Source organism: Dendrobates tinctorius, unplaced genomic scaffold (genome assembly GCF_039654945.1).
Source record: "Dendrobates tinctorius isolate UK_male_01 unplaced genomic scaffold, ASM3965494v1 ptg000199l, whole genome shotgun sequence".
Lineage (NCBI taxonomy): Eukaryota > Metazoa > Chordata > Amphibia > Anura > Dendrobatidae > Dendrobates > Dendrobates tinctorius.
In genome coordinates, this window is record NW_027361866.1 from 2731692 (window position 1) to 2745686 (window position 13995).

Sequence of the window (13995 nt, forward strand, 5' to 3'; positions counted from 1 at the left end):
TGAGAATATTGTAGCATTGCAGGGTGGGAAAATTGTAGCAATGCAGAGTGAGAATATTGTAGCATTGTAGGGTGATAATATTGTAGCATTGCAGAGTGAGAATATTGTGTCATTGCAGGGTGAGAATATTGTAGCATTGCAGGGTGAGAATATCGTAGCAATGCAGAGTGAGAATATTGTAGCATTGCAGAGTAAGAATATTGTAGCATTGCAGGGTGAGAATATTGTAGCATTGCAGGGTGATAATATTGTAGCTTTGCAGGGTGAGAATATTGTGTCATTGCAGGGTGAGAATATTGTGTCATTGCAGGGTGAGAATATTGTAGCATTGCAGAGTGAGAATATTGTGTCATTGCAGGGTGAGAATATTGTAGCATTGCAGGGTGATAATATTGTAGCTTTGCAGAGTGAGAATATTGTGTCATTGCAGGGTGAGAATATTTTGTCATTGCAGGGTGAGAATATTGTAGCATTGCAGAGTGAGAATATTGTGTCATTGCAGGGTGAGAATATTGTAAAATTGCAGGGTGAGAATATTGTAGCATTGCAGGGTGAGAATATTGTAGCATTGCAGCGTGAGAATATTGTGTCATTGCAGGGTGATAATATTGTAGCTTTGCAGGGTGAGAATATTGTAGCTTTGCAGAGTGAGAATATTGTGTCATTGCAGGGTGAGAATATTTTGTCATTGCAGGGTGATAATATTGTAGCTTTGCAGGGTGAGAATATTGTGTCATTGCAGGGTGAGAATATTGTGTCATTGCAGGGTGAGAATATTGTGGCATTGCAGTGTGATAATATTGTAGCATTGCAGGGTGAGAATATTGTGTCATTGCAGGGTGAGAATATTGTAGCATTGCAGGGTGAGAATATTGTGTCATTGCAGGGTGATAATATTGTAGCTTTGCAGGGTGAGAATATTGTAGCTTTGCAGAGTGAGAATATTGTGTCATTGCAGGGTGAGAATATTTTGTCATTGCAGGGTGATAATATTGTAGCTTTGCAGGGTGAGAATATTGTAGCTTTGCAGAGTGAGAATATTGTGTCATTGCAGGGTGAGAATATTGTGGCATTGCAGTGTGATAATATTGTAGCATTGCAGAGTAAGAATATTGTAGCAGTGCAAAGTGAGAATATTGTGGCATTGCAGGGTGAGAATGTTGTGGCATTGCAGGGTGAGAATATTGTGACATTGCAGGGTGAGAATATTATGTCATTGCAGGGTAAGAATATTGTAGCAATGCAGAATGAGAATTATATAGCATTGCAGTGTGAGAATATTATGGCATTGCAGGGTGAGAATATTGTGGCATTGCAGAGTGAGAATATTGTAGCATTGCAGAGTGAGAATATTATAGCATTGCAGGGTGAGAATATTGTAGCATTGCAGGGTGAGAATATTATAGCATTGCAGGGTGAGAATAGTGTAGCATTGCAGGGTGAGAATATTGTGGCATTGCAGGGTGAGAATATTGTGGCATTGCAGAGTGAGAATATTGTAGCATTGCAGGGTGAGAATATTATGGCATTGCAGGGTGAGAATATTGTGGCATTGCAGAGTGAGAATATTGTATCATTGCAGAGTGAGAATATTATAGCATTGCAGGGTGAGAATATTGTAGCATTGCAGGGTGAGAATATTATAGCATTGCAGGGTGAGAATAGTGTAGCATTGCAGGATGAGAATATTGTGGCATTGCAGGGTGAGAATATTGTGGCATTGCAGGGTGAGAATATTGTGGCTTTGCAGAGTGAGAATATTGTAGCATTGTAGGGTGAGAATATTGTAGCATTGCAGAGTGAGAATATTGTGGCATTGCAGAGTGAGAATATTGTGTCATTGCAGGGTGATAATATTGTAGCTTGGAAGGGTGAGAATATTGTGGCATTGCGAGTGAGAATATCGTGGCATTGCATGGTGAGAATATTATAGCATTGCAGGGTAAGAATAGTGTAGCATTGCAGGGTGAGAATTTTGTGCCATTGCAGGGTGAGAATACTGTGGAATTGCAGAGTGAGAATATTATAGCAATGCAGAGTAAGAAGATTGTAGCATTGCAGGGTGACAATATTGTGGCATTGCAGGGTGAGAATATTGTAGCATTGCAGAGTAAGAATATTATAGCATTGCAGGGTGAGAATTTTGTGGCATTGCAGGGTGAGAATACTGTGGCATTGCAGAGTGAGAATATTATAGCAATGCAGAGTAAGAAGATTGTAGCAATGCAGGGTGAGAATATTGTGGCATTGCAGGGTGAGAATATTGTAGCATTGCAGAGTAAGAATATTATAGCATTGCAGGGTGAGAATATTGTGGCATTGCAGGGTGAGAATATTGTGGCATTGCAGGGTGAGAATATTGTGGCATTGCAGAGTGCGAATATTATAGCATTGCAGGGTGAGAATATTGTGGCATTGCAGGGTGAGAATATTGTAGCATTGCAGAGTAAGAATATTATAGCATTGCAGGGTGAGAATATTGTGGCATTGCAGGGTGAGAATATTGTGGCATTGCAGGGTGAGAATATTGTGGCATTGCCGAGTGAGAATATTGTAGCATTGCAGGGTAAGAATATTGTAGCATTGCAGGGTGAGAATATTATAGCATTGCAGGGTAAGAATAGTGTAGCATTGCAGAGTGAGAATATTGTGTCATTGCAGGGTGAGAATATTGTGGCATTGCAGAGTGAGAATATTGTAGCATTGTAGGGTGAGAATATTGTAGCATTGCAGAGTGAGAATATTGTGGCATTGCAGAGTGAGAATATTGTAGCATTGCAGGGTGAGAATATCGTAGCAATGCAGAGTGAGAATATTGTAGCATTGCAGGGTGAGAATATTGTAGCATTTCACGGTGAGAATATTGTAGCATTGCAGGGTGAGAATATTATAGCATTGCACGGTGAGAATATTGTGTCATTGCAGGGTGAGAATATTGTAGCATTGCAGGGTGAGAATATTGTGTCATTGCAGTGTGAGAATATTGTAGCATTGCAGGGTGAGAATATTGTAGCATTGCAGGGTGAGAATATTGTGGCATTGCAGTGTGATAATATTGTAGCATTGCAGAGTAAGAATATTGTAGCATTGCAGGGAGATAATATTGTAGCATTGCAGAGTGAGAATATTGTAGCATTTCAGGGTGAGAATATTGTGGCATTGCAGAGTGATAATATTGTAGCAATGCAGAGTGAGACTATTGTGGCATTGCAGAGTTAGGATATTGTGTCATTGCAGGGTGAGAATATTGTAGCATTGCAGCATGAGAATATTGTAGCATTGCAGAGTAAGAATATTGTAGCAAGGCAGAGTGGGAATATTGTGGCATTGCAGAGTGATAATATTGTAGCATTGCAGGGTGTGAAAATTGTAGCAATGCAGAGTGAGAATATTGTAGCATTGTAGGGTGATAATATTGTAGCATTGCAGAGTGAGAATATTGTGTCATTGCAGGGTGAGAATATTGTAGCATTGCAGGGTGAGAATATCGTAGCAATGCAGAGTGAGAATATTGTAGCATTGCAGAGTAAGAATATTGTAGCATTGCACGGTGAGAATATTGTAGCATTGCAGGGTGATAATATTGTAGCTTTGCAGGGTGAGAATATTGTAGCTTTGCAGAGTGAGAATATTGTGTCATTGCAGGGTGAGAATATTGTGTCATTGCAGGGTGAGAATATTGTAGCATTGCAGAGTGAGAATAGTGTGTCATTGCAGGGTGAGAATATTGTAGCATTGCAGGGTGAGAATATTGTGTCATTGCAGGGTGATAATATTGTAGCTTTGCAGGGTGAGAATATTGTAGCTTTGCAGGGTGAGAATATTGTAGCTTTGCAGAGTGAGAATATTATAGCATTGCAGGGTGAGAATATTGTAGCTTTGCAGAGTGAGAATATTGTGTCATTGCAGGGTGAGAATATTGTGTCATTGCAGGGTGAGAATATTGTGGTATTGCAGTGTGATAATATTGTAGCATTGCAGAGTAAGAATATTGTAGCAGTGCAAAGTGAGAATATTGTGGCATTGCAGGGTGAGAATGTTGTGGCATTGCAGGGTGAGAATATTGTGACATTGCAGGGTGAGAATATTGTGTCATTGCAGGGTAAGAATATTGTAGCAATTCAGAATGAGAATATTATAGCATTGCAGGGTGAGAATATTATGGCATTGCAGGGTGAGAATATCGTGGCATTGCAGAGTGAGAATATTGTAGCATTGCAGAGTGAGAATATTATAGCATTGCAGGGTGAGAATATTGTGGCATTGCAGGGTGAGTATATTGTGGCATTGCAGGGTGAGAATATTGTGGCATTGCAGAGTGAGAATATTGTGTCATTGCAGGGTGATAATATTGTGGCATTGCAGAGTGAGAATATTGTGTCATTGCAGGGTGAGAATATTGTAGCATTGCAGGGTGAGAATATTGTGGAATTGCAGGGTGAGAATATTGTGGCATTGCAGGGTGAGAATATTGTAGAATTGCAGGGTGAGAATATTGTGGCATTGCAGAGTGAGAATATTGTGTCATTGCAGGGTTAGAATATTATAGCATTGCAGGGTGAGAATATTGTGGAATTGCAGGGTGAGAATATTGTGGCATTGCAGAGTGAGAATATTGTAGAATTGCAGGGTGAGAATATTGTAGCATTGCAGGGTGAGAATATTGTGGAATTGCAGGGTGAGAATATTGTGGCATTGCAGGGTGAGAATATTGTAGAATTGCAGGGTGAGAATATTGTGGCATTGCAGAGTGAGAATATTGTGTCATTGCAGGGTGAGAATATTATAGCATTGCAGGGTGAGAATATTGTGGAATTGCAGGGTGAGAATATTGTGGCGTTGCAGGGTGAGAATATTGTAGAATTGCAGGGTGAGAATATTGTGGCATTGCAGAGTGAGAATTTTGTGGCATTGCAGAGTCGGTATAACCTATGGTACAATCATTTACTTGTCTGATTTTACTTGGATTTTGGGTCCAGTGGGCGGTCTTTTCTGTGACTGACAGCTTTCTTTGCATAAGTGCACACCTAGAGATAGTTGTCATTCACTGATAGGACTGCCTAATGAACACAAAGTCCCCAAATGCGCAGTTTTATTGGATTAAAACACAGGTTATAATGTACTATAAATCAATCTGCTCAGTTTCCCCTGCTCTATGATCACACAGATCCTGGTGGCAGCGAACAAAGAGTGGAGAACAGATGCAATAAGTAACATAGGCTTTAATAAGACATCAAGTATAAAAAGTACCACAAAATATAAAAAGTATCAAAGGTTTCGTTACTCTTTGTCACTTTACCAACATCTGCCATACAAGTTGGGAGCAGGTGTATGGAGCAGGCTCACAGACTGTGCCCGATCCAGATTGGGCAGATAATAGCTGTGTGTCACAGCCATAACCTGCATCTGACCGCTGGTGGATCAGAACCCACAGCTGTTACCCTGTTAAATGCCACTGTCAATTAGAGTTGAGTGAATTTGTTCTGGTTCCCTCTTATTCGGCAAGCTATAGCGCTTACTGAATAAGCTACATCGGGAACCCGACTTCCTGGATTGTGCCGGCTGCTCAGCTGATCGCCGCCGCACTGCATGTGTCACAGCTGTGTGACAGTCACAGCACATGCATGGAGAGGTCAACAAACAGGCTCCCCATGTATGCTCTGTGACACAGCCGTGACACATGCAGTGCGGCGCTGATCAACTGAGCAGCCGGCATGATCCAGGAAGTCGGGTTCCCTCTGTAGCTTATTCGGTAAGTGCTATAGCTTGCCGAATAAGAGGGAACCCGAAAAAATTCGCTCAACTCTACTGTCAATCTCTGACAGCAGCAATTACATTGCATGGGGCATGTCATTCTATGCACTAATCGAGGCCTCTGTGATGCGATTGTGGGGTGCCAATTGGTTATTATGGCAGCTGGGGGACTACTGAAGGCCTCTTTGTCTACTATCACAAAGTTCCACTGAAATCAAGCCTGCGGATCAGATATTTGCAGGTTCTAGTCGCATAAACAAACTAGCAAATAAAGTAAAAAAAGTATAAAAAAAATTAAAAGTTCAAATCACCTACCATTTCCCCCCCATGAAAAAATATATGTAAAAATGTATAGTATCACCGCATCCAAAACAGTTCAATCTATCAAAATATAAAAATAAGTAACCTGATCTGTAAACACCGTAAACAGAAAAATATGAAAAAATGCGCAAATTGCGGGGTTTTGGTCCCACAATGCCACAAAAGATACAGTAAAAGGTATTATAATGTCATATCTATCCCTAAATAGTATAAATGAAAATGTAATTTTGCCTGACAAAAACAAACCATCACACTGCCCCATCAACTGAAACAATGTCAGAATTGTGTGTTTTTCACAACGGCAAAAAATGAAATTGCCATGTCGGGGACGAGTGAAGCAAAAAACCCATCTATTTCTGAACCTATAGTATTAGCAGATGTCAGTTCTTCTCTGCTTTCACAGTCACTATATAATAATGATCCTGTCGTATAGATCTTCACGGATCATACCAGATTACACTTGATTTGTGTCATCTGCAATGTGTCCTATAAAAACAAAATATTCCAAAGTTTCACGTTGTTACGTCTCCTTTGTCCTTTAATCATTGTGGTTTAGGCCTCTTTCACACTTCAGTTTTTTACAATCAGTCACAATCCGCCAGGTTTTGAAAAAAACGGATCCTCAATTTTCTTTTGAGGATCCGTTTTTTTTCCCCATTGACTTGCATTAATGGCGGATTGTGACGGTTTGCTGTCCGTTGCATCCGTTTTTTTTGAGGATCCGCCAAAAGTTTCTGTCCGTCACCATCGTCAAAGATTTCAAAACGGAGCTTGCAACGTTTTTTTCTCTGGCGGATCCTCCAGACACTAATTTAACCCGAATTTCTTTCTGGGTGCTGGACAAAAAAAATAAAAAATCTCTCTCTCTCTCTCTCTCTCTCTCTCTCTCTCTCTCTCTCCTTCCCGGCCAGCAGTTCCTTTATTTCCTCATTTTCAGGATCCGTCTGAAAACGGATCCTGTGCCATCCGTTCACATCAGTTGCGAACGGATCCGCTTCTCTGACTTTTTGGCGGATTTGAACTGATGCAAAAAAACTGAAGTGTGAAAGAGGCCTAGTCCTGATGAAGAGGTTTGAAAACCTTGAAACACATTGACACAATAAACCCGCATTCATGCTCTAACTTTATGTGTGAACCTTTGAACCTTGAACCTTGAGCAGCATGGACTCTAAATCACTGTATTCCTCTTTTTCTGCATGACATCTTTATCCTATGGGTTGATAATTTCAATTGAGGTTTTATTAAGGGCTTATCTAATGGAGTGCAAGGTTGGAACATGCTTCTTGGCCATGATGCTTACGATATGAGAATTCACTAGTGTAGTAAATGGCATATGCTGCAGTACTTAGGGGTCCTGTTATCAATTTTACACTGGGGCCAGAAGCTTCAAGCAACCCTTTGGGGTTTATTGGTTACAATCAGCAAGTATACATGTAATGTGGAGTCTACTAAATGCGAATGACAGAGACTTGTGGCTCTGCAAGATAAATAGACATGCTGCAGTCTGGAAAGACATGTCCTTCTCTGCAGGTAAGCCGCCGGCGTCTCTAGACACCATAGTGTAACATCTGAAACATAGTTGTAACATCTGAATTTTGCAGGCTGAAAGCTGCTCAAGTACACAGCATCCAACCCGCAGCGTTTACTGACCGTGTGCACATACCCACACGATATTTTTTAACCTATTTATCTTTGTTCCTCATGTATCAGTGATATCACTGGAACAAATGTTAGGGATAATGCCACTTGTAACAAGATTTTCTTGCTATCTACCTCACTAGACTCTCATTTGACTTTTCTAACCAATTATCAATTTGGAGTTGAAAGGTTTCTGTGTAGAACGGGTCTTAAATTATGTACTTCACAGGTTCTAGTGAGCACATTTAACCTTAATGTTGTAGGCATTCATAAAAATGTAAAGGATCGCTAACATTTTTTTCACTTTTTCTTTTAGGAGGCTAGCATCTGCACTTGGAGTAAGTATAATCATATGAGTCCTTAGCAGTAGCCCACCTTCACCATGCTGGCATCTGAATCGAAGTGGAAGTCTGTGCCCATTACTGATCCAGCCACAGGCCCATCCTTCTGGTCCTTCAAGAGTCACCTTCATCTCATCACTCATTAAATCCTTTGAAAAATCTGACTCTGACTCTGATATTTCTTGGCCCAGTATTGACGTTTCCACTTCTGGGTCTTGCCCAGTGATGGTCGGGTTTCAGCCTTCCTTATCTGTGCCACATCTCTGAGCATTGAACATCTTTGTACTCCTGAGAACTCCAGGGAGGTTGCAGTTCTGGAATATGTCAACACTAGATGATAATGGCTTCCTGGAGTGGAGGCTTCACATTTGACTTTTCTTAAATCTATTTCAGCTAATGGGCGTCTTTTTTTCTCAGCATATTTTTGTGACCCTTTTGACTATTTGAAACAAAACTTAGCAATGTTAACAGAGCTGAATCCCCCTGTAAGACTTTTCCATTTTTTGACTTTTCAGAGTCAATTGATTTCTTTTTTTGACCCCATTTCCCAAATTTCAAATACACATTACTTGATATGCTTCATCCAATAAGCATTCAAGATTATACAGCGCAGAGTTGGAAGATCTGCAGAAACAAGATGATATGGTCAAAATAATCACTTTCTACCACATTACCTGGACTTACCGTATTTACTCATGTATAAGCTGAGATTTTCAACACTTTTTTTGTGCTGAAAATGCCCCCCTCGGCTTTTACACGAGGTAATTGTCCCAGAAAGCCGGCGGGGGAGGGGGAGCGGTGAAGCAGCGGGTCACTGAGGCAGGAGCTGGTGGCTGTGGCTAAAGCCTGTGCCGCTGCTGTAATAGCACACAGTGCCAGCCGCAGCCGCTGGCTTCCAGCACACATACTCACCTTCCTGCGTGCCTGTTGCTGCATCTTGTTTGTTCCAACACCAGCAGCTCTACCTGTGCTGAGTGATCATGTGGGCCTGCTCATTAAGGTAATGATAATGCATGACTCTCCACTCCCATAGGCGTGGAGTGCAGATTTATTACCTTAATGAGCGGGGGCCGCGTGATCACAGGAAGAGCTGCTGGTGTCTGAACCAATGAGATCCAGTGAGGGCGTGCAGGCAGCACGGGACTGGGGGAGCCATGCACATCAGGACAGGTACCAGGGGAGCCATTTATATGAGGACAGGTATCGGGGGAGCCATGCATACAATGACAGGGACCGGGGGAGCCATGCATACAATGACAGGCACGGGGGAGCGATGCATGCCAGGATAGGGATGAGGGGACAATGCATACCCAGCTTATACTCGAGTCAATAAACTTACCCAGTTTTCATGGCAAAATTAGGTGCCTCGGCTTATACTCGGGTCGGCTTATACTTGAGTATATACGGTAATCTGATTCATTTAAGTCCTCTAAAAGATTCTAATCAACATAATGACATTATTGGAAAAAAATATTTACATCATCATCTTGTGGATTGTCATTTGTTGAATACATACTGTAGTGCAGTGGGGTTGCGACAGATAGGCAGGGACAACAGAAAAGTACAAAACAAATGTCTTTAATGTCCAAAAACTCACAAATGGAAAGCAAATGGTATCCTACAAATCACATCTGGGGCATCAAGACAGTCTGTATCTGAGACCGGTTGCTGTGGGTGACTGCACCACCGTGTTACATTAGAGCCACTTCCAAAACCCAGAGTAGATAGAGGGATTTGTCCCACTACCAAACCTGCAAATCCCTCTAAAAATAAAAGCCCTTAACAGGTTTTTCTGACAAACTAATTGAAGCATTGATTTTACTGCTGTAGCCAAAATACAGAAACTGCAGCAGCAGTGGGGAGCTGGTGATGGACACAGAGAGGATGACAACTCTCTGACTTTATAATTTTACATAACTGCCAGCAATTGGGGACCACTTTGTTGGAAGTTGGAACCTCTTTAAATGTGATTCTACATCTTAGATATCTGCTTGCCAAAAGCTCTCACTCCTGACTTTCCGACACACTTGAATATTTGACCAAGAGTTCATGTGTTCTCCATAGGGAGAGCAGCATAAGAATAATATGCCAAAATCGCTGGGTTTGGCAAACTTTAACCTAATGTCTATAGGGGCATTTCAACAGCCTAAGTGAAACAGAGTTGTTATAATTTAGCATTATAAAGGTTCAGGTAGCTTAGATACAATAAATTAAGATACAAGATGCGAAATAGTTTGCTCTTTGCAGTAAAAACAGTTCTTGATTTACTTCAGTTCAAATTATAGTAATCCAGACTCCTGTATGCTGCTACAATTGTTTAACATATTCTCAAAGCAAAGTGACACTACTTAGTTTTGACAAACCAGTCATTTTCTTAATTACAATGTATGATTAAATGTGAAATGTATTTTTTTGAAATTCTATATGTGAAGGATGGAGAGATCACACAGAATCCTGCCGCTGCCACCACATATGATGAACCTGCACCTCGCCCCCTGCCTGATGTCACTATTATGTCAGACGGATCACATAATGCAATCTTCCCAATATCATCAGTTTCGTACAGTTTTACACAGACAACATCAAATAAAAAAGAGGAGAAGCCAGCGCTGCTTGTGGTCAGAACGCAATACATAAAGTGCATATTCACATATTGATTTCTAACTGTATTTCAAAATGAGACATTTAGCAAACAATTGATCAATATTTTGAGCCACCCTGCCATGTTAAGGCATTCTCATATGGGGCAGTCCTACTCTACGTTTTTTATATTCGCTGTGCCATTACGGCCTCCTAAATGTATTAAAAGCAAGACCACATTAAATGCGTTTCTGAATCACTCCCATTTAGGAGGCCGTAATGGCACAGCGAATATAAAAAACGTAGAGTAGGACTTCCCCATATGAGAATGCCTTGGCGCGGTGAGGTGGCTCAAAATATTGATCAATATTTTCCTAAATGTCTCATTTTGAAATACAGTTAGAAATCAATATGTGCATATGCACTTTATGTATTGCGTTCTGACCACAAGCAGCGCTGGCTTCTCCCCTTTTTTATTTTATACAGACAACCCCTGTCCACATGGGCCCAAGGAGGCATGGGGAGTGAGAGGATGTGGCAGACACAGTCAGTGACGTGGCACACACTGGCTCACAACTCTGACAGGCTAAGAGGCCCCTTTCACTACTACTGCTGAGCCAGAGCGCTGCCAGCCTGGTAGGACTGCCACCGGTTCCTTGTTAGCTATAAGCCCGATCCATTAATGGGATTATATTAGACCAGAAACCAGCCCCATTAGCATAGAAAGTTAAGCTGTGTGGATTCATGGATCGAGATAAAAGAAAAGCCCAAGGTTAAATTATATATTTAATCATCTTAAGGGGACACTAGACAATACACTATATACATGATGGTTACACATATGCAATGGTCAGATATGCAAATGCAGATAGTGGTAGGAGAAAACTTGTAACCAAAATATATGGGTCAGTTACAAGTAGATGAAAATCCTGGCTTTCGCAGGAAGGGGCTGTCACATGGGAGGTGTGTGTTCATTGACTTCTCCCCACAAAATATGTTGTTGCGACGTCCCCAGAGAAAAAGCAATAGGCCATGCTTTACATGAGCATTTAACCCTTTTAGGTTGCTTCCCTGCTGCCATCTGTGCTGAACTTAAATACCCTCCCCATGGGGTACCACAGGGCTCTGTCCTAGGCCCTGTATTGTTCAACATCTTTATCAACGATTTAGATGAAGGAATTGAGGGTAAACTGATTAAATTTGCTGATGACACAAAGCTAGGAGGGATAGCTAATACTAGAGAAGAGAGAGAGAGGATTCAAAAAAATTTAAATAAACTGGAGAAGTGGGCAGCAACTAACAGAATGGTTTTTAACAGGGAGAAATGCAAAGTACTACATCTGGGCAATAAAAATGAAAAAAAGCATATATAGAATGGGAGGAATAGGGCTAAGTGACAGCACATGTGAAAAAGACTTGGGTATACTAATAGATCACAGACTGAATATGAGTCAACAGTGTGATGCAGCAGCAAAAAAGGCAAATGCAATTCTAGGATGTATTAACAGAAGCATACAGTCTAGATCACGTGAAGTCATTATTTCCCTCTACTCCTCTTTGGTCAGACCTCATCTGGAATATTGTGTCCAGTTTTGGGCACCACATTTTAAAAAAGACATCAACAAACTGGAGCAAGTTCAGAAAAGAGCGACCAGAATGGTGACTGGTCTGGAAACCCTGTCTTATGAGAAAAGGTTGCAGAATTTGGGAATGTTTAGTTTGCAAAAGAGAAGACTGAGAGGAGACTTAATAGCTGTCTACAAATATCTAAAGGGCTGTCACATTGTAGAAGGATCAACTTTATTCTCATTTGCACAAGGAAAGACTAGAAGCAATGGGATGAAACTGAATGGGAGGAGACACAGATTAGATATTAGAAAAAACTTTTTGACAGTTAGAGTGATCAATGAGTGGAACAGGCTGCCACGAGAAGTGGTGAGTTCTCCTTCAATGGAAGTCTTCAAACAGAGGCTGGACAGACATCTGACTGGGATGATTTAGCGAATCCTGCTTTGAGCAGGGGGTTGGACCAGATGGCCCAGGAGGTCCCTTCCAACTCTACGATTCTATGATTCTATAATTCTATGATTCTAAGCCTCTGACAACTAAAAACTCCAAAACCTAAGATGCAGCCCATGCTACACGTTAAGACGAAACACAGCTTTGCTATCTGGTTTCTCCTGGCTGCTCTATGTATCTCCATACCCTGGGTGCTAGAACGTGTCGAGACCTAGGTGGGCATTCGCCATGTTCTGGGGATCTCATAAACATACAGCTAGGACATATAGTATCTCCATAACTCCTTGTGAAATCATAGCTGACTCAACAAAGCAATTTAGACCACATGTTATCCACATGACAAGCAAGCCTTTTGTTCTGAGCTTAGCTGGCTCAAGGTGTGAGATCTGTCACTCACAGCCTTTTGAGGCTTGACCCACCCCCCTTCTGCTGCTATCTACACACTGAAGGGGGTCTCAGTCTTCTGTTACATCTGCACACTGAATGGGGGTTTTATAACTCCATGCAAACATAGGATACAAACGCTTGGCATGAAATTATATCTCCAATATTCTTCACGCCACATATGCAACATTTCTGAAGATCCGAAAAATCTTAAAGCATTTCCTTATATCTCATTATGAGATTATCTCCTATTAATGTAGCACAATAATTATGTTCGGTAACATATACTCTTTCGAAGGAGCTGCTAAGTAAATTAACTGTATCTTCTGGGATATGTGAAATTACTTATTGCTTTCCTAAATCCCTTTTTAATTTAGTTGCAATTTTCTGTTTGTGTTATTACTAAGTAGGAAAATGTATTAGTTACATCACAAAAAGCCATGCTTTTCTATTAAACTCTACTTTCTATCAGGACAATTAATATTACTATTTTTCTCTGCAACTTTAGTTTCCAAGTAATTCCCTGGAGAGTTGTCTACCTTCTGGATCACTCCATAAAGGGACTATTAACTCCAAGGTAATGTTGATATCTTCCTCTTTTTCCCTGATGGCAAACTGTGCATTCAGATTCACACATTTACAATCTGTCTCAGACTTTTCCAACTCTTTTTCAGAACCAGTCAGCACTAGAATAGAGTTTGTGGGTGCAGAAAGTGCCCCACAGCAAGAATCACTGAAAATTTAAAGGGTTAATTAGCCGGACAGGCTGACTGTCCTATCACCTAAGCTGGGTCAGCAGATGAATGAAGGGTTGTATTTGAATGCCTATAGAAACTTCTGGCAATTCTTCTGAGTATACCCTGGATGTCCTCATTGGTTAGACTATTGGACTACCTGACGCCTGTCTACTTATTTTTTCTGGTGAACCTCTTGAATACTGACCTAGTTATCCACAACT

General features: G+C 41.1%; 1 long non-coding RNA gene across 1 annotated transcript in view; it reads left to right on the top strand.

The window, feature by feature from the left end:
* LOC141056736 (uncharacterized) overlaps nt 1-13615 on the top strand; it is a 57751-nt gene extending 44136 nt beyond the window's left edge. The window contains exons 2-3 of the long non-coding RNA XR_012221917.1: nt 8030-8051; nt 13546-13615. This is a non-coding gene — a long non-coding RNA (uncharacterized lncRNA). The remainder of the gene's footprint in view (nt 1-8029; nt 8052-13545) is intronic.
* The last annotated feature ends 380 nt before the right edge of the window (nt 13616-13995 follow it).